Raw genomic sequence first — 19,344 nt, forward strand, 5'->3', positions numbered from 1 at the left:
CCCCTCTCACGAGGCCAGTATGGTACGGCTCAATTACAAGATCCTACTCTTGCAAATGCCTTAAGAAATGTGCAGGTATTAGAAGGTGTAGTGTTAGGTGATAAGACAACCCCCTACTTACCCCCATTTCGCAGTAAACCGGGGTTAGTATATCAGATAGTCAAGAAAAATGAGGAAGTGCATGAACAGCTCCTCGTGCCACAGCCCTATCGGGCCACAGTACTCAACCTAGCCCACACACACCCGCTAGGGGCCCACTTGGGGTAGAGAAGACTAAGGAAAGAATCATGCAACGTTTCTTTTGGCCAGGAGTACACAAAGAGATAGAGAACTACGCCGTAGTTGCCCTGAGTGTCAGCAGGTTGCGCCAAAGCCCACATATAGAAACCCGCTCATTCCCTTGCCCATTATCGAAACTCCTTTTGAGAGGAATTGGATTAGACATAGTCGGGCCCTTACCGAAAAGTGCCAGGGGACATCAATACATTCTGGTCATTCTGGACTATGCGTCCCGGTACCCGGAGGCCATTCCGCTGAGGAAGGCTACATCCAGACAAATCGCCAAGGAGCTGTTCCGTCTCTCAACTAGTCTGGGAATCCCAAAAGAGATATTGACGGACCAAGGGACTCCATTCATGTCCAGGGTGATGAAAGAACTCTGTGCTTTACTGAAAATCAAACAGCTGAGAACCTCGGTCTACCACCCCCAGACAGATGGCCTAGTCGAACGTTTTAACAAAACACTAAAATCCATGCTGCGGAAAGCGGTAGGGGGAAGATGGGCGCAACTGGGATCAGCTGTTACCATACATATTATTTGCGGTGAGAGAGGTACCTCAGTCTTCTACTGGTTTTTCACCCTTTGAGCTCTTGCTTTCCTACAGACCCAGAGGACTGCTCGACATCGCCAAGGAGGCCTGGGAGGAGCAGCCATGCCAACAGCGGACACTGATCGACCATGTAGGGGCTATGAGGGAGAGAATGAAGGCCATCTATCCCATGATGCGGGAACACCTGGAGGCCAGTCAGCGGCAACAGCAAGCCTCCTACAACAGATCTGCTCAACCCAGGGAGTTTAGGCCGGGGACAGAGTGCTGGTCCTGGTGCCAACCGTTGAGTGCAAATTCCTGGCAACCTGGCAAGGACCATATGAGGTCATTGAACGCATGGGAGAAGTAAACTACAAGGTGAGGCAACCAGATAAAAGGAAAACTGAGCAGATTTATCATGTTAACCTTTTAAAGAAGTGGCACGCCAGAGAGGCGCTGTTCAGCTCTCTACCCCCCACAGAGACCCAGGAACCGGCGCGAGAAGAGGTTCAGCTGGGTCCAAATCTGTCCCCACATCAACGACAGATGGCCCTGGAACTCGTGGAGCAGAACCAGGATGTCTTCTCCTCCCTTCCCGGTCACACAGAGGTGGTCCAACATGAGATCCGCACCATGCCTGGCCGAACGGTAAACCAGCGCCCGCACCGCGTGCCAGAGGCTCGTAAAAGTGGTTATACAGAAGGAGGTAAGGAAGATGCGGGAGTTGGGAGTAATCGAAGAGTCCCACAGTGCCTGGGCAAGTCCCATCGTACTAGTTCCCAAGCCAGACGGTTCAGTACGATTTTGTAATGACTATCGAAAGTTGAATGAAGTGTCTGAATTTGATGCATACCCAATGCCTCGTGTCGATGATTTAATAGACTCCTTGGGGCATGCTCGTTTCCTAACCACTCTTGATCTCACAAAAGGCTACTGGCAGGTGCCCTTGACCCCGGCGTCTAAGGAGAAGACAGCCTTTGCCACCCCGGGAGTGGCTCTACCAGTATACCCGACTTCCGTTTGGTCTCCACGGGGCACCTGCCACGTTCCAACGCCTGATGGATCGAGTCCTTGCGCCCACAAGAGGCACGCAGCGGCTTATTTGGATGATGTTGTTATACAAAGTCAGGATTGGGCCAGCCACCTACCCCGGGTACAAGCGGTGCTGGATTCGCTCAGGGAAGCAGGGCTCACGGCAAACCCGAAGAAGTGCAAGGTGGCCTTCAGTGAGACAAACTACCTGGGGTACACCATTGGGCGGGGGTTGGTCAAACCACAGGAAGCCAAACTGCGGGCCATACAGGACTGGCCGCAGCCCATCAACAAGAAGCAAGTAAGGTCATTTTTGGGCCTCGCTGGCTACTATAGACGCTTTATTGCAGATTTTGCTACCATAGCTGCACCATTGACAGAGCTGACGACCAAACGCCACTCACGAATGGTGAAGTGGAACCCTGCGTGCGGAGGCGGCTTTCCTCAACCTGAAGCGAGCACTCTGCTCCAGTCCGATCCTGGTGGCACCAGACTTCAAGAAGGAATTCATTGTCCAAGCGGATGCTTCGGGAGGTGGGTCTGGGTGCTGTCCTCACCCAGGCACATGACGGTGAAGAACATCCCATTCTCTACCTAAGCAGAAAGTTACTTCCAAGAGAGAAGAACTATTCAACGGTGGAGAAAGAATGTCTGGCTGTAGTCTGGGCCCTGGAGTCCCCTTCGGTTCTATCTCCTGGGCCGACGTTTCATGGTGGTATCTGATCACGCCCCTCTGCAGTGGATGGCCAAGAACAAGGAATCAAACAGTAGAGTAACCAGATGGTTTTTGAGCTTGCAACCGTTTAACTTTTCTGTTGTCCACAGGGCTGGCAAGCACCACGGCAATGCGGACGCCCTCTCCCGGCGTGATGCCTTCTTCGCTGCCTTTACCCCGACGAGGACGTCGGTCCCGAGGAGGGGGATGTGTGATGTCACGAGAGGCTGTGTCCTGGAGGGACGTTACATCCCCCTGAGGTGGCTGCAAACCCAGACAGCTATGGCTCCATCTGCTGGTATGGTCGGGAACTCCACCCCTCTATGGCCAATCTTCCCACGCAGCTGAAACAAATGAGGAGCTGATGAGCTGAAGGTTTGGGAAGGGAAGAGACACAGTCTCCAACCTGGGCTCTCTGGAGGACAAGAGTGCTGCACGTCCACTTCCATGAGGAATATAAGGATTTGGAGATACTTACCTTTGGGAAATACTCACCTTTGGATATATGCACCTGTGGAAATACGTGTGGGACATTTGGAAGGACGTTTTGCTGGGTTGGCCACTAGCTGCAACGTGGAATACAGTAAGACTGGGGAAAAGTTATTTGAGCGAGGGAGAGTTATGATTTTGGATGTGGAAGAGACATCCCTGAACTGTTAACCCCTAAAGAGCCACAAGAGAACAGAATTGTGTTATACTTTCGTTAGTTTCCCAAGACCTTTAATAAAATCCTTGTTTTGATTGAACCTGGTCTCCTTGCACTACTTGAGCAATCCCGCTGAAAGCTGTGTAGCCTCTCGTGACATCACAATAGAATCATTTCGTTTCAACAAAAACCTTGTCTGTGTGGTGGCCTGGGACATTTAAAACCTGTTTGACACATGCACATACAGTCACCTCAGCATTTTCCTTAAATGTTTTAGTCTCTCGCACACAATCTCTTTTTGCTCTCTCTCTCTCTTTCTACACAAGCTGCATAAGGGACTTGGCTAAGGTGTAACAAACTCAAAGCAGAGGGCTGAATTCGCTTTAAGTCGAGTGTCTCTCCTAAAGGAATCCTAATAAATAATATAAGACTGACGAGAGTGAGGGGAGGGAAGAGTGATGTGCAGCAAAGATCATGAAGCCCCTCCAGACCACAGGACATGTTTACTGACAGCGACTGTGTCGGCACATTAAAAAATAAAGGGTAGGGAGGATTGCGCCTACTATTGTGGAAGCAAGCAGATACATTTGTGTGATAAAACAAAGGGTTTATGGGTGGAAAGAGGTTTACATGCCAGAGCCCCAAAGTCATCAAACCTTCAGTTGACTCTCATGCCATCCGTCACCGATCCCAATCATCATTGATTTTGACAAACCAATCGGTCAATCTGTGCGGCCCTCTGACATTCAAAATCCTGATGAGGCCCTTGAGCCAAAAAGTTTGCCCACCCCTGCTGTAAGTGCAGCTTTATCTTTTGAAGTTTATACTGTAGGTCTTCAAGACCAATGTCTGTCATGTTCTGTTCATCTGGCCATTTGCTAACAAATCTAACAATTGCAATCAAGAAACACTTTCTAAAATGCTACATCCTGCTTGGTGTTTGGAGTTTGGCAATAATGACATTTTGAGATTTCGGTAGACAATGCATTTGCTATCTTCACTGACATCACATAGCTGGTTATAGTGGGAGTAAAACATTATGGGACCACCATGGATCAACCACAATGGTCAAATGGGATTAACCCAGAAATGTATTTCATAAGACTCAACTCCTAGTGTTTGAGATCTACAAAACCTAGCAGGAGGTTTTTGCTCCCCACAAAGAATCTCATGTGACTTGGCTTCCGGTATCCCCTTCCCTCTGTGAAGACTGGAGGGAGAGGAAAGGAAGGAAGAACACCCCTTGTTTTAGTAAGGCTCAGGAGATGATGATGAGAATGATTGCTCATGGGAGGGATTGACGTGGGTCTGGCACATTGACATCTCCACTGCATGAAGCATTAGTGAAGAAGTACTGTATCTAGCAAGCAGAGACGGCCTGTCCCAGTGAGTCTTAATCTTCTCCCCTCTACATTAACTGGAACTCAGGAGAATTGCTTTGGCCTTTCAATGGAGGGAATTATACATACATTTAGCATGGATCTCTCTAATCATAAAGTAATGAACAGCAGCTGACAAATACACTTCATTACATTTGAGAATAGCAGCTAACATACACCCTTATGTATTCTATACAAATCAGCACTTGCAGAAACTGCAATTCTTCCTCTACACATTAGGTGGATATTTTTTTGCACAACCACCATATATTTTCCAGTTCTTTAGCCAGCTACAACTTGTGAGGCACTAACATAGCCAATTGCTAGACTGCAGTGAATTGATCATGGATCAGTGAAATTGTTTCCACAGGGTTCCACTCTCCTGTTTAGTTCCATCTTAGAGCTGGAGCTGTGAGTGGCTATGAGAGGTCCAATGGTAATTTGATAGATACATACATTGGTGATAATAAAAAGAACACCACTTCCCATTAAAGCTCAAACAATAAAACCATTAAACATGTGGCAGCAGGGCTCTCGCTTTTGCACTCACCTGGCCGTATAGACAGGCTCTAAAGCAGCGTGAATAAAACATAAATTAACTTGCACTTATTCACAGCAGCAGTGCTCACCACAGGCAAAAGCAGCTTCAGAGGATCCAACAGCAGAGGCAGCAGGAGTAGAAGCACAAACAGTAGCAGATGTGAAGGCAATGACAACAGAGAGAGATGGATTGAAAGTGCTGAACAATTTGCCCTTACCTTTCCTCTCCTAACAGATTATAAGGTGTGTGAACAGTGAACTGTGATCAGATTCTCCCTCTTCATTTTTCTTCCCACCCCATCTGTCTACTGCTGCTCCCAATCCACCTCAGTAGAGTCATCTCCCCAATCCGCCAGGTTGCTGCCTCACTTGCCTGCTGCAGCTCTGGAGTGGGCTTCTGATTGGCTGACTAAACACACTCTGTCTCTCTCTCTTTCTCTCTCTCTCTACATCTGCTGCATCAGGGACTAAGGTGTAACAAGCTGAAAGCAGACGGTTGAATTTGCTTTAAGGTGAGTGTCGCACCTAAAGGAATCCTAATGAATAATATAAGACTGAGGAGAGTGAGGGGGAGGGAGGGAAGAGTGATGTGCAGCAAAGATCGGGAAGCCCCTCCAGACCATAGGACATTTATAACTGAGATGAAAGCGAATGTGTCGGCACATAGAAAAATAAAGTGGAGGGAGGGAGGGAGGGTTGCGCATAGTATTGTGGAAGAAAGCAAAGAGATGAGAATGTGATAAAACCAAGGGCTTATGGGAGGCAAACTAGGTTTACATACCAGAGCCCCAAAGTCATCAAACCTTCACAGTTGACTCCCATGCCATCCATCATCTATGCCCGGTATCCACCCACATAGTCGAAGGATAGGGAGGTGATTTATCATTTCTGCCTCATTTATTTATTTACCTCTGCCAACATTATGAGTGGCCCTGTTGGTGGGCCCCAGGTTGAGTTATGTAGGGGAGACCGGGGTTGGTTGTCACACTGTTTACTCTTGTGTGTATTTCTCAGCACCAGTATAACTTACAAGACTCTTTCCAATATTAGGAGAAAGAGCAAGGTCCTGGGTTGGAATGGGGAACCTTTCAATCCTCAGGAGTTATAAGCATCAAATACAATCTGTCCACCTGTGACAACCATCCCCATCGCGGGGTTGGATGTCACACAGTATGTTGTTGGTTGTCACAATGTTTGTTAGTAACTTATTCCTTTTGTAACAGGAAATGAAGGAATATAGTATATAGAGTTTTAGAAATAGCTTTTATTTGATGGAATGATATTCCTGACAAAATTTAGCATTTTATGCCATGAGAATAAATGTACACTACCAGACAAAAGTTTGGACACACCTACTCATTCAAGGGTTTTTCTTTATTTTTTACAATTTTTTACATTGTAGAATAATAGTGAAGACATCAAAACCATGAAATATGTGTTATTTCATAGTTTTGATGTCTTCACTATTATTCTACAATGTAAAAAATAGTAAAAAAAGAAAAAAAAAGAAAACTTGAATGAGTAGGTGTGTCCAAACTTTTGACTGGTACTGTATGTGCATGTGTGTGTGTTTGAACATGCATGTGTGTGTGTGTAGGTGTCTGACAGAAAGACTATATGTGTAAGAGAGAGGCAACAAAGGGAGTTTTTTAAAGCACAAGCGCAAAAGAGCTTAGGATTCATTATAATAAAGTTGATAGTGACGGCCAATCCCACATTCCATGTGACATCCATGGAATGTGGGATTGACCTAGGAACTCAGAAATAGGTTTTATATACATTGTAGCTCTCCCGTTCTTCTCTTCAACAAACATCATTGTTCATGGATACTCCCATAATTCAAACATTTACAAAGAAAATACAGAGATTTTTATTTTTACTTTCACCTATGAAAAACATACATTGAGTGTACAAACTCAATGTTAGAAAGGTGTCCTTAATGCTTTGTTCACTCAGTGTAAATTCCCCTCACCTCATTGTCATGCTAGAAAAGATTTTATCGACAATGACGATGCTTTACAATATAACTGCAACATATAATTGAATGAGAGTGTTATAGTATTGGGAGGCCCTTTAAAAGCATGTTCTATGTATGGGGATACTGTATAAATGGCGCCGGAGAAGATGGCTGCCGTTTAACAGCCCTCTAATCAATTGTACTATTATGTGTGTTTTTCTGCATTATTTGTAACTTATTTTGTACATAATGTTTCTGCCATCGTCTCTTATAACCAAAAAGAGCTTCTGGATATCAGGACAGCGATTACTCACCTCGTATTGGACCAAGATTTTTTTTTCAACGAGGCGGCCGCGAAGGATATCCTACAGACACCCGACACGGCCCAAATCCCCGTCATTCGCATGAGAAAGAGACGGAGATATCGTGGACGTAGGTCGGGGTGCCTTGTAAGGATCCGACGGCGAGCGAGTGAACTGCCTCTCCCATCAATCCTATTAGCCAATCTTCAATCATTTGAGAATAAATTGGATGACCTAAGATTACGGTTATCCTACCAATGGGACATTAAAAACTGTAATATCTTATATTTCACCGAGTCGTGGCTAAACGACGACATGGAAAACATACAGTTAGCGGGCTATACGCTACATCGGCAGGATAGAACGGCTGACTCCGGTAAGACAAGGGGTGGCGGTCTGTGTATATTTGTAAACAACAGCTGGTGCACAAAATCAAATACTAAGGAAGTCTCAAGGTTTTGCGCGCCTGAGGCAGAGTATCTTATGATAAGCTGTAGACCACACTATTTACCAAGAGAGTTTTCATCTATATTTTTCATAGCTGTCTATTTACCACCACAAACCAATGCTGGCATTAAAATTGCACTGAATGAGCTGTATAAGGCCATAAGTGAACAGGAAAACGCTCATCCAGAGGCAGCGCTCCTAGTGGCCGGGGACTTTAATGCAGGGAAACTTAAATCCGTTCTACCTAATTTCTACCAGCATGTTAAATGTGCAACCAGAGGAAAAAAAACTCTAGACCACCTTTACTCCACACACAGAGACGCATACAAAGCTCTCCCTCGCCCTCCATTTGGCAAATCTGACCATATCTCTATCCTCCTGATTCCTGCTTATAAGAAAAAACTAAAGCAGGAAGCACCAGTGACTCAGTTAATAAAAAAGTGGTCAGATGACGCAGATGCTAAGCTACAAGACTGTTTTGCTAGCACAGACTGGAACATGTTCAGGGATTCTTCCGATAGCATTGAGGAGTACACTACATCAGTCACTGGCTTCATCAATAAGTGCATCGATGATGTCGTCCCCACAGTGACTGTACGTACATACCCCAACCAGAAGCCATGGATTACAGGAAACATCCGCACTGAGCTAAAGGGTAGAGCTGCCGCTTTCAAGGAGTGGGACTCTAACCCGGACGCTTATAAGAAATCCTGCTATGCCCTCCGATGAACCATCAAACAGGCAAAGAGTCAATACAGGACTAAGATTGAATCGTACTACACCGGCTCTGACGCTCGTCGGATGTGGCAGGGCTTGAAAACTATTACAGACTACAAAGGGAAGCACAGCCACGAGCTGCCCAGTGACACAAGACTTCCAGACGAGCTAAACCACTTCTATGCTCGCTTCGAGGCAAGCAACACTGAAGCATGCATGAGAGCACCAGCTGTTCCGGATGACTATGTGATCACGCTCTCCGTAGCCGATGTGAGTAAGACTTTTAAGCAGTTCAACATTCACAAGGCCGCAGGCCAGACGGATTACCAGGACGTGTACTCCGATCATGTGCTGACCAACTGGCAAGTGTCTTCACTGACATTTTCAACATGTCCCTGACTGAGTCTGTAATACCAACATGTTTCAAGCAGACCACCATAGTCCCCGTGCCCAAGGACACTAAGATAACCTGCCTAAATGACTACCGACCCGTAGCAATGACGTCTGTAGCCATGAAGTGCTTTGAAAGGCTGGTCATGGCTCACATCAACACCATTATCCCAGAAACCCTAGACCCACTCCAATTTGCATACCGCCCCAACAGATCCACAGATGATGCAATCTCTATTGCACTCCACACTGCCCTTTCCCACCTGGACAAGAGGAACACCTACGTGAGAATGCTGTTCATTGACTACAGCTCAGCATTCAACACCATAGTGCCCTCAAAGCTCATCACTAAGCTAAGGATCCTGGGACTAAACACCTCTCTCTGCAACTGGATCCTGGACTTCCTGACGGGCCGCCCCCCAGGTGGTAAGGGTAGGTAACAACACATCTGCCACACTGATCCTCAACACGGGGGCCCCTCAGGGGTGCATGCTCAGTCCCCTCCTGTACTCCCTGTTCACCCATGACTGCATGGCCAGGCACGACTCCAACACCATCATTAAGTTTGCCGATGACACAACAGTGGTAGGCCTGATCACCGACAACGATGAGACAGCCTATAGAGAGGAGGTCAGAGACCTGGCCGTGTGGTGCCAGGATAACAACCTCTCTCTCTACGTGACCAAGACAAAGGAGATGATTGTGGTCTACAGGAAAAAAAAGAGGACTGAGCATGCCCTCATTTTCAACGACGGGGCTGTAGTGGAACAGGTTGAGAGCTTCAAGTTCCTTGGTGTCCACATCACCAACAAACTATCATGGTCCAAACACACCAATACAGTCGTGAAGAGGGCACGACAAAGCCTATTCCCCCTCAGGAGACTGAAAAGATTCGGCATGGTTCCTCAGATCCTCAAAAAATTATACAGCTGCACCATCGAGAGCATCCTGACTGGTTGCATCACCGCCTGGTATGGCAACTGTTCGGCCTCCAACCGCAAGGCACTACAGAGGGTAGTGCGTACGGCCCAGTACATCACTGGGGCCAAGCTTCCTGCCATCCAGGACCTCTATACCAGGCGGTGTCAGAGGAAGGCCCTCAAAATTGTCAAAGACTCCAGCCAACCTAGTCATAGACTGTTCTCTCTGCTCCCGCATGGCAAGCGGTAACGGAGTGCCAAGTCTAGGTCCAAAAGACTTCTCAACAGCTTCTACCCCCAAGCCATAAGACACCTGAACAGCTAATCATGGCTACCCGGACTATTTGCACTGCCCCCCCACCCCCACCCCATCCCCACCCCATATTTTTACACTGCTGCTACTCTGTTAATTATTTATGCATAGTCACTTTAACTCTACCCACATGTACATATTACTTCAACTACCTCAACCAGCAGGTGCCCCCGCACATTGACTCTGCACCGGTACCCCCCTGTATATATATAGCCTCCCTACTGTTATTTTATTTTACTTCTGCTCTTTTTTGTTGTTGTTTTATTTTACTTTTTTATTAAAAATAAATGCACTGTTGGTTAAGGGCTGTAAGTAAGCATTTCACTGTAATGTCTGCACCTGTTGTATTCGGCGCATGTGGCCAATACAATTTTATTTTATTTTATTTTATTTGTATGGCATATACATCAGCATATCACATAGCATGATCGCTCATCAAATAAATCAATATTCATTGCAAACTGGTTTAGCCAAGCCTTTGAGACAGTAATTATTTTCAAATGAGTGGACCTGACAAGGTCCCATTATCCAATATCTTAATTCAGCATCAGTGTTACATGGTGTCAGGGAGTATTTTGCCTAAGAGGAAGACATCAATTACATTAACTGACTTAAATAGGTAGGACCAATCACAATTTCAAATAATTTGAATTTGACGAGACAAGTTACAGAAATGATGAAAAGAGAGAGTGAATATCTTCAAAGTGGAACATTGGAACTATACAATGTGATATTTGCACTGTATGGCCCAAAGTTTTTCCTGGTCTCATAGTAAGCAAAAAAAAACTGCTGGCCTTGGTTATTATACGCAATGCGCCTGTGTATCCATACCATGGTTCATGTCTTATTTGTCTAAGCTTTGACAAGGGCTTTAGTAATTGAAATGAATGCATTACAATGGGTTTAGTGATGAAAGCTTTCCCTCATGCTCATTTTCCATCCAGAAATGTGCTTTCTTTCCAGGCAGCTAGGCAGCTGGCAATTTAGAAGATGGGGGCATGCACATGGTGTAGCCTTCTCTTATCTTTTGAAATTGTGAATAAATGTCACATTGAAATTCCACAGTTGGGCATTAGTCAAAGATGACGAATGGGCACTGATACTGGTAATTTATTTTCATGGCTGTGGTAGTGGTGGTGTGTGACTGAGATTGCAAAAGGGGTGGCATTAATCTGGGTGAGGCAGTCACTTTAGTGGGCCAGAACTGCTGCAAGGTCAACATCATGGGATGCTCAAGCAGGCAGGGGTTGAAGAAAGCACAAGCTGGGGTCTGATATAGGGTGCAACAAGAAAAAAATGAGGTGATATGAAATCATATGTACTGTATTTAGTTTATAGTATAGCACTAATAACCGTTATTTGAATGGCAACGTTGAGCAGGGCAGTACATTAATTATTAAATCTTGGAACTCTATTTGATTCTCTACAAAGTTTATAGGAGGGCAACTAATTTTCCTCATCCTGTGTTAAGACACTAAAACATCTCTGGATAAACATTTACTACAGTTTCTTAGAACATAATCTATCTGACGGGTCATTGTAATGTTAGAATTGTTCTAAACCTTCCAATTTACCCTTCCCGTGAGGTAGGTTGTCGTCTGAGATAATTTCTCTCTCGCTCTATTTCAAGCTAAACTAAGAAACGGCATCAGGCATTTGATGGAGACTTCTTTTAAAGTTTCTTTCTTCTCCTCCACTGACTCGGAGCACTTGAATGTGCCGCGTACATCACATAGAGTTCCAATCATAATTTCCCCCTCTTTCTTCTTCACTCAACTTCATATGCTTTGTACTTCTCTTTGCACATAAAAGTCTGCTCGCTCTAGGTTTCTCCTCAGGAGCTAGCTACCCACCCTTCCGAATCCTCCAAACTGCTCTCAACATTTGGGGACTGTTATACTATTTCCAATTTCCTGTCACCCTACATTCCCTCATCCTCTGACACTGGGGTGTCAGATAAGTTAGAAATGGAGGAATGGAGCCTTACATAGACTTGACAGTCTTCTAGCTCATCAGCTTGTTATTTCTGTGGCCAAATCTTCATCGCTGTCTGGGATCACCGGTATAGGTCCATCAAATATTCTTGTGGACATTCTCAGTGACAGGGCGCCTTTCTGAGTAAGTGATAAGAGTGGCTAAAGAGCAGATAACTGGCAAGCGGCATCAGCATCAATCTCTTGTTATTCTGACTGGGTGCTTGGGAAGCTGTGGGTGTAGTTGTGCTGAAGCAAGGGAGTCTTTTTTCTTTTTCTTGTTGCTCTATTCTCAATGTGTTCTCACAGAATGACCTGATGTCTGTTTGGTTTTGTTAGAGTTTGTTTTGGAGTTTGATGGGTGGCTGTGTTAGTTTTGTTAGACCTGTCTAAAAACATGAGTGCTAATCCACAGCATTCTAGTAAAAATCATTCTACTAGATGTGTCAAGATGTGCCATAGGGAGATAAGCCATAGTTTTGGGACTATGTGAATGGAATATAATCATGTATACCTCTATACACCTGCATTTTCATGCTAGTAACCGACACACAAACCGAAATGAATCTTTCCTTGAGTTTTGTCTCTTGAAACATCCTAGTCGCATATGACGCACTATGCATTTAAGGCGCATATGACACAGTATTTATTATTAGACCACACCACTGTTGGTTTATCCTTGGGAATGGGAAATGTGTGTTACATAAACACCATTTTGGATTGTTGCTGAAATGACCAGATCGATTTGGGATTATCTTTTGTGTAAATGTTACCTCTGCAAATTCTTACTTTTGCTGAGCACTCTACTGGTAGGCCATGATTGCCTGGAATACTCTGGAGTGCATGCCTTAATATAGGAATGCCAGTGGAGCTGCCAAAACTGGACAGAAACAGGGCAGCTAGAGTAACAGGTCATATACCAACTACAGCAGTACAATAAATAATATAGAGTACAAAATTGCATATATGGGTATCTGTCAATATCAAGATGGTCTTCCAATTTTGCCAACATATCCCATAACAGCACATAATAGTTATCCACTGTATGGCAGACCTCTCATGTTATGACTGATAAGTCTGACAATTATCCACACGTCATGATGTTAACATTATGAAAGTGTCTAGCAATTATCCCCAATGCAATTACCTTTGGTCATTAGGATTTGGGACTTGAGTACACTGCCAGTCTGAGCCTCATCACACATAGTCATTACTCAACTGCAGATCCTGATGACAAAGTACTATAAAGATGGATGTCTGCATATCAACATACTGTAATATTGAGATGTCCACATTTGTGTTTGTGCCTTAGACTACCCTCTCCTGAAGGACAGCTTCTGAACTACTTTGTGAGCTTAATGACAGTGGAACTATCCCCATTATACACATATTTAAAACAGCTGCTGTTCTTTAAAGGGATACTTGGCAATGAAGCCCTTTATCTACTTCCCCATAGTCAGCTAATGTTGTGGATACCATTTTTATTTATCTGTGTCCAGTATGAAGAGAGTTAGAGGTAGTTTCTAGCAGTTACCCATAGACTTCCAGTCATTGCGCTAACGCTAGTTATCATTGGCTCGCAAAGCTACCGCTAACTTCCTTCATACTGGACACGGAGACATGAATATGGCATCCACTAGTTCATCTGACTCTGGGGAAGAAGCTAAAGGGCCTTGTCGCCAAAATCCCAAAGTAACCCTTCAACAAAAAGACAGCTGATAGATGGGTTCTGGATAGAAGATGGGACTCTTTAGTGGGAGGCAGCTGATAAAAGGTAAGATTGAACCACACCTGCCAGTCGGTGGACAACTTCATTAACAGTCAGTTAGGTCAGGCCAGAGAACCATCACTCGAGGCTGGTTTGAGTAGGTGTTGGACTGTTATATAATGTCTCTGTCCCAAATGGCACCCTATTCCCAATAAAGTGCACTACTTTCTGTCAGGGCCAAAAGGGCTCTGGTCAAAAGTAGTGCACTATGTAGGGAACAGGGTGCCATTTGGGACGCAGATTTTAAACATTCAACCTACACTTTCACCTGTATCAGGACAGATTTTGAACATTACAGATGGTGTAATATCCCTGCTCGTCCTCTGCATTATTATATATTCTCCACATGTGATTTGAGATCCTGTTGTCTGAGGTATACCAAGAGATACTGGATATAATGACGAGATGCTTGTGTCTCCGCCCTAACAATGAGATTTGTTGTCCACAGAGAGGAACGGCGGGCTGTCAAACTGGTGGATACATCTCTTGTTTGAATATTCGATAAGGGGTGTTGACTTCAAGCGCCTGTATTCAATGGAGAGTGAGATGCTAGTCTCACAGTTGCCGGGATGTCACGTACATCACACTTACAGTACCATTCAAAAGACACACCTACTCATTCAAGGGTTTTTCTTTAATTGTACTATTTTCTACACTGTATAATAATAGTGAAGACATCAAAACTATGAAATAACAAAAAAAGTGTTAAACAAATCAAAATATATGTTATATTTCAGCTTCAAACAGCCACCTTTTGCCTTGATGACAGCTTTGAAACACTCTTGGAATTCTCTCAACCAGCTTCACCTGGAATTATTTTACAACAGTCTTGAAGAAGTTTCCACATATGCTGAGCACTTGCTGGCTGCTTTTCCTTCACTCTGCCGTCGACTCATCCCAAACCATTTCGATTGGGTTGAGGTTGAGTTATTGTGGAGGCCAGGTCATCTGATGCAGCACTCCATCACTCTCCTTCTTGGTCAAATAGCCCTTGCACAGCCTAAACAAATGATAGTCCCACTAAGCCCAAACCAGATGGGATGGCGTATCGCTGCAGAATGCTGTGGTAGCCATGCTGGTTAAGTGTGCCTTGAATTCTAAATAAATCACAGACGGTGTCACCAGCAAAGCACCCCCACACCATAACACCTCCTCCTCCATGCTTTACGATGGGAACTACATATGCGGAGAGATCATCCGTTCACCCACACTGCGTCTCACAAAGACACGGCGGTTGGAACCAAAAATCTCCAATTTGGACTCCAGACCAAAGGACACATGTCCATGGTCTAACACAAGCCTACCAGACGAGCTAAACCACTTCTATGCTCGCTTCGAGGCAAGCAACACTGAAGCATGCATGAGAGCACCAGCTGTTCCGGACGACTATGTGATCACGCTCTCCGTAGCCGATGTGAGTAAGACTTTTAAGCAAGTCAACATTCACAAGGCCGCTGGGCCAGACGGATTACCAGGGCGTGTACTCCGAGCATGTGCTGACCAACTGGCAAGTGTCTTCACTGACATTTTCAACATGTCCCTGACCGAGTCTGTAATACCAACATGTTTCAAGCAGACCACCATAGTCCCCGTGCCCAAGAACTCTAAGATAACCTGCCTAAATGACTACCGACCCGTGGCACTGACGTCTGTAGCCATGAAGTGCTTTGAAAGACTGGTCATGGCTCACATCAACAGCATAATCCCAGAAACCCTAGACCCACTCCAATTTGCATACCGCCCCAACAGATCCACAGATGATGCAATCTCTATCGCACTCCACACTGCCCTTTCCCACCTGGACAAGAGGAACACCTACGTGAGAATGCTATTCATTGACTACAGCTCAGCATTCAACACCATAGTGCCCTCTAAGCTCATCACTAAGCTAAGGATCCTGGGACTAAACACCTCCCTCTGCAACTGGATCCTGGACTTCCTGACGGGCCGCCCCCAGGTGGTAAGGGTAGGTAACAACACATCTGCCACACTGATCCTCAACACGGGGGCCCCTCAGGGGTGCGTGCTCAGTCCCCCTCCTGTACTCTCTGTTCACCCATGACTGCATGGCCAGGCACGACTCCAACACCATCATTAAGTTTGCCGACGACACAACAGTGGTAGGCCTGATCACCGACAACGATGAGACAGCCTATAGGGAGGAGGTCAGAGATCTGGCCGTGTGGTGCCAGGACAACAACCTCTCCCTCAACGTGACCAAGACAAAGGGAGATGATTGTGGACTACAGGAAAAAAAGAGGACTGAGCACGCCCCCCATTCTCATCGACGGGCTGTAGTGGAACAGGTTGAGAGCTTCAAGTTCCTTGGTGTCCACATCACCAACGAACTATCATGGTCCAAGCACACCAAGACAGTCGTGAAGAGGGCACGACAAAGCCTATTCCCCCTCAGGAGACTAAAAAGATTTGGCATGGGTCCTCAGATCCTCAAAAATTCTACAGCTGCACCATCGAGAGCATCCTGACTGGTTGCATCACCGCCTGGTATGGCAACTGCTTGGCCTCTGACCGCAAGGCACTACAGAGGGTAGTGCGTACGGCCCAGTACATCACTGGGGCAAAGCTCCCTGCCATCCAAGACCTCTATACCAGGCGGTGTCAGAGGAAGGCCCTCAAAATTGTCAAAGACTCCAGCCACCCTAGTCATAGACTGTTCTCTCTGCTACCGCACGGCAAGCGGTACCGGAGTGCCAAGTCTAGGTCCAAAAGACTTCTCAACAGCTTCTACCCACAAGCCATAAGACTCCTGAACAGCTAATCATGGCTACCCGGACTATTTGCACTGCCCCCCCACCCCATCCTTTTTACGCTGCTGCTACTCTGTTAAGTATTTATGCATAGTCACTTTAACTCTACCCACATGTACATATTACCTCAACTACCTCAACTAGCCGGTGCCCCCGCACATTGACTCTGCACCGTTACCCCCCTGTATATATAGCCTCCCTACTGTCACTTTATTTTACTTCTGCTCTTTGTTTTTCTCAACACTTTTTTTTTTTTGTTGTTGTCTTATTCTTACTTTTTTTGTTTAAAATAAACGCACTGTTGGTTAAGGGCTGTAAGTAAGCATTTCACTGTAATGTCTGCACTTGTTGTATTCGGCGCATGTGACCAATAAAATTTGATTTGATTTGATTTGATTTGATGTCCATTGCTCATGTTTCTTGCCCAAGCAGGTCTCTTCTTCTTATTGGTGTCCTTTCGTAGTGGTTTCTTTGCAGCAATTCGACCATGAAGGCCTGATTCACACAGTCTCCTCTGAACAGTTGATGTTGAGATGTGTCTGTGACTTGAACTCTGTGAAGCATTTATTTGGGCTGCAATTTCTGAGGCTGGTAACTCTAATGAACTTATCCATTGCAGCAGAGGTAACTATGGGTCTTCCATTCCTGTGGCGGTCATCATCATGGTTTGAGCTACTGCACTTGAAGAAAAGTTCAAAGTTCATAAAATTTTCCGTATTGACTGACCTTAAAGTAATGATGGACTGTTGTTTCTCTTTGCTTATTTGAGCTGTTCTTGCCATAATATGGACTTGGTCTTTTACCAAATAGGACTATCTTGTGTATACCCCCACTACCTTGTCACAACACAACTGATTGGCTCAAACGCATTAAGAAGGAAAGAAATTCCACAAATTAACTTTTAAGAAGGCACAGCTGTTAATTTAAATGCATTCCAGGTGACTACCTCATGACGCAGGTTGAGAGAATGCCAAGAGTGTGCAAAGCTGTCATCAAGGCAAAGGGTGGCTATTTGAAGAATCTAAAATCTAAAATATATTTTGATTTGTTTAACACTTTTTTGGTTACTACATGATTCCATGTGTTATTTCATAATGTTGATGTCTTCACTATTATTCTACAATTTAAAAATAAAGAAAAACCCTTGAATGAGTAGGTGTGTCCAAACCTTTGACTGGTAGTGTATATCAGCACACCCGTAACAACCTAATCATTACGAAACGTCTATTAGATCAAATAAGCCTCACGTATCAAATTTTTTTTGGGATTGACATTTTTTATCTTGACTAAATTCAACACTCTCTCATTGCCCCCCATATAAAAACTTCTGACTTGCTTAATAATGAATTATCTGCTTAACGTGGACAGATTTTGGGCAGATTAAAAACCCTTCCTCTCTGGGTATACTGCCTAATGCGGTGTGAAAAGCGATTCACAAGCCAGCTGCAGCTGTCAGTGCTAGTGCATCCACTCTAAGAACATCAACAGACAGAGGAGCACTCCATACCTGTTTGGAATAGAGGTAATTGATGCCCCAATGAGTCATACCTGGCTGCACCATTAACACTTAGGATACACTTTATTCTGAGGCATAGTATTTCCAGGATATTACTGAGAAACTAGGTAAGCATCATTAAATGTTGCCTATTTCAGAGGGTTAGTGCCTTAATGTACTTAAGTAATGTAAGCAATTACTAGCTGTCACAGTAGGAATATTCACCAATTATTTAGTGTTTTCACGCTGTGAATGATGGTGCGCACATGCATACAATATAATGAAATACACAAACGTGTAGTACACTACCCTGCCAATACACACAAATGCCTGGTCGCACGCATGTGCACACACACACACACACACACACACACAAACACACACCTATCGACAGCCTCAGAACCCTGAAGTTATCCAGCCATTCAAACTGAAACTGAATTATGTGAGCTATCTGCCCTTTACCCTCTGATGTTTATTTTTCGATGTGCTATTCACTAGTCTGTCAGTTCATGGACTTGTAAATGGCTGTTTTCACTTCAATTGTATCATCACTAAAGACCCTCATTGTGCACATATTGTACACAGCATTTCAAAAAACTTTTTACTGCATCTGCTGAATTTCTCTCTTACATGTTATTGTCGGTCTGTCTTCTCCACTGTATCCTCTGTACATCCCATGCCTATCCGGTGTATGTGACAATAAAACATATTATAAGACAACACAACTAAAGCCATACCTTATGAGTGAAAATTCCCTCAGCCGGAAATAGCTCTCTTGACAGTCACACACAAAACATTCTTTAAAAAGTAACTGAAAACAACATTTTCTATCAACTAGAAAATCTCAGAAGTGTTCCACCCTACCTGTTTCACTTTCAATGATATCTCATGGCTCCATTTCAAAGGCGCGTGGCTCAGGTAAAGAAACCACATGCAGAGAGAGGAATGCAATGCACATGCTGCATTCCGGATGCTACAAAGAATGAACAAATCCAGAGCTCCAGTCACCCAAGAGACCTAGGGATGTGCCTTGTCCTCATTTGAGCACCGCCACAAACAGCTCCAAGGAAAAAATGTCCATTACAAGGAAATGTTTAAATGTTTAAATATACAGAGGAAAAGCAGGGGAAAAGGAAGAGTATGACAGCACAAGACTCTGGCAGTCTGCTCTCT

General features: G+C 44.8%; 1 protein-coding gene across 1 annotated transcript in view; it reads right to left on the reverse strand.

The window, feature by feature from the left end:
- Positions 1 to 19,344, reverse strand: part of LOC121580942 (cadherin-18) — a 117,960-nt gene extending 98,616 nt beyond the window's left edge. Inside the window, exon 1 of the mRNA XM_041896161.2 lies at positions 19,036 to 19,344. The gene's annotated coding sequence lies outside the window, so the exon portion shown is untranslated. The remainder of the gene's footprint in view (positions 1 to 19,035) is intronic.

The sequence above is a fragment of the Coregonus clupeaformis genome, chromosome 14 (assembly GCF_020615455.1).
Source record: "Coregonus clupeaformis isolate EN_2021a chromosome 14, ASM2061545v1, whole genome shotgun sequence".
NCBI lineage: Eukaryota > Metazoa > Chordata > Actinopteri > Salmoniformes > Salmonidae > Coregonus > Coregonus clupeaformis.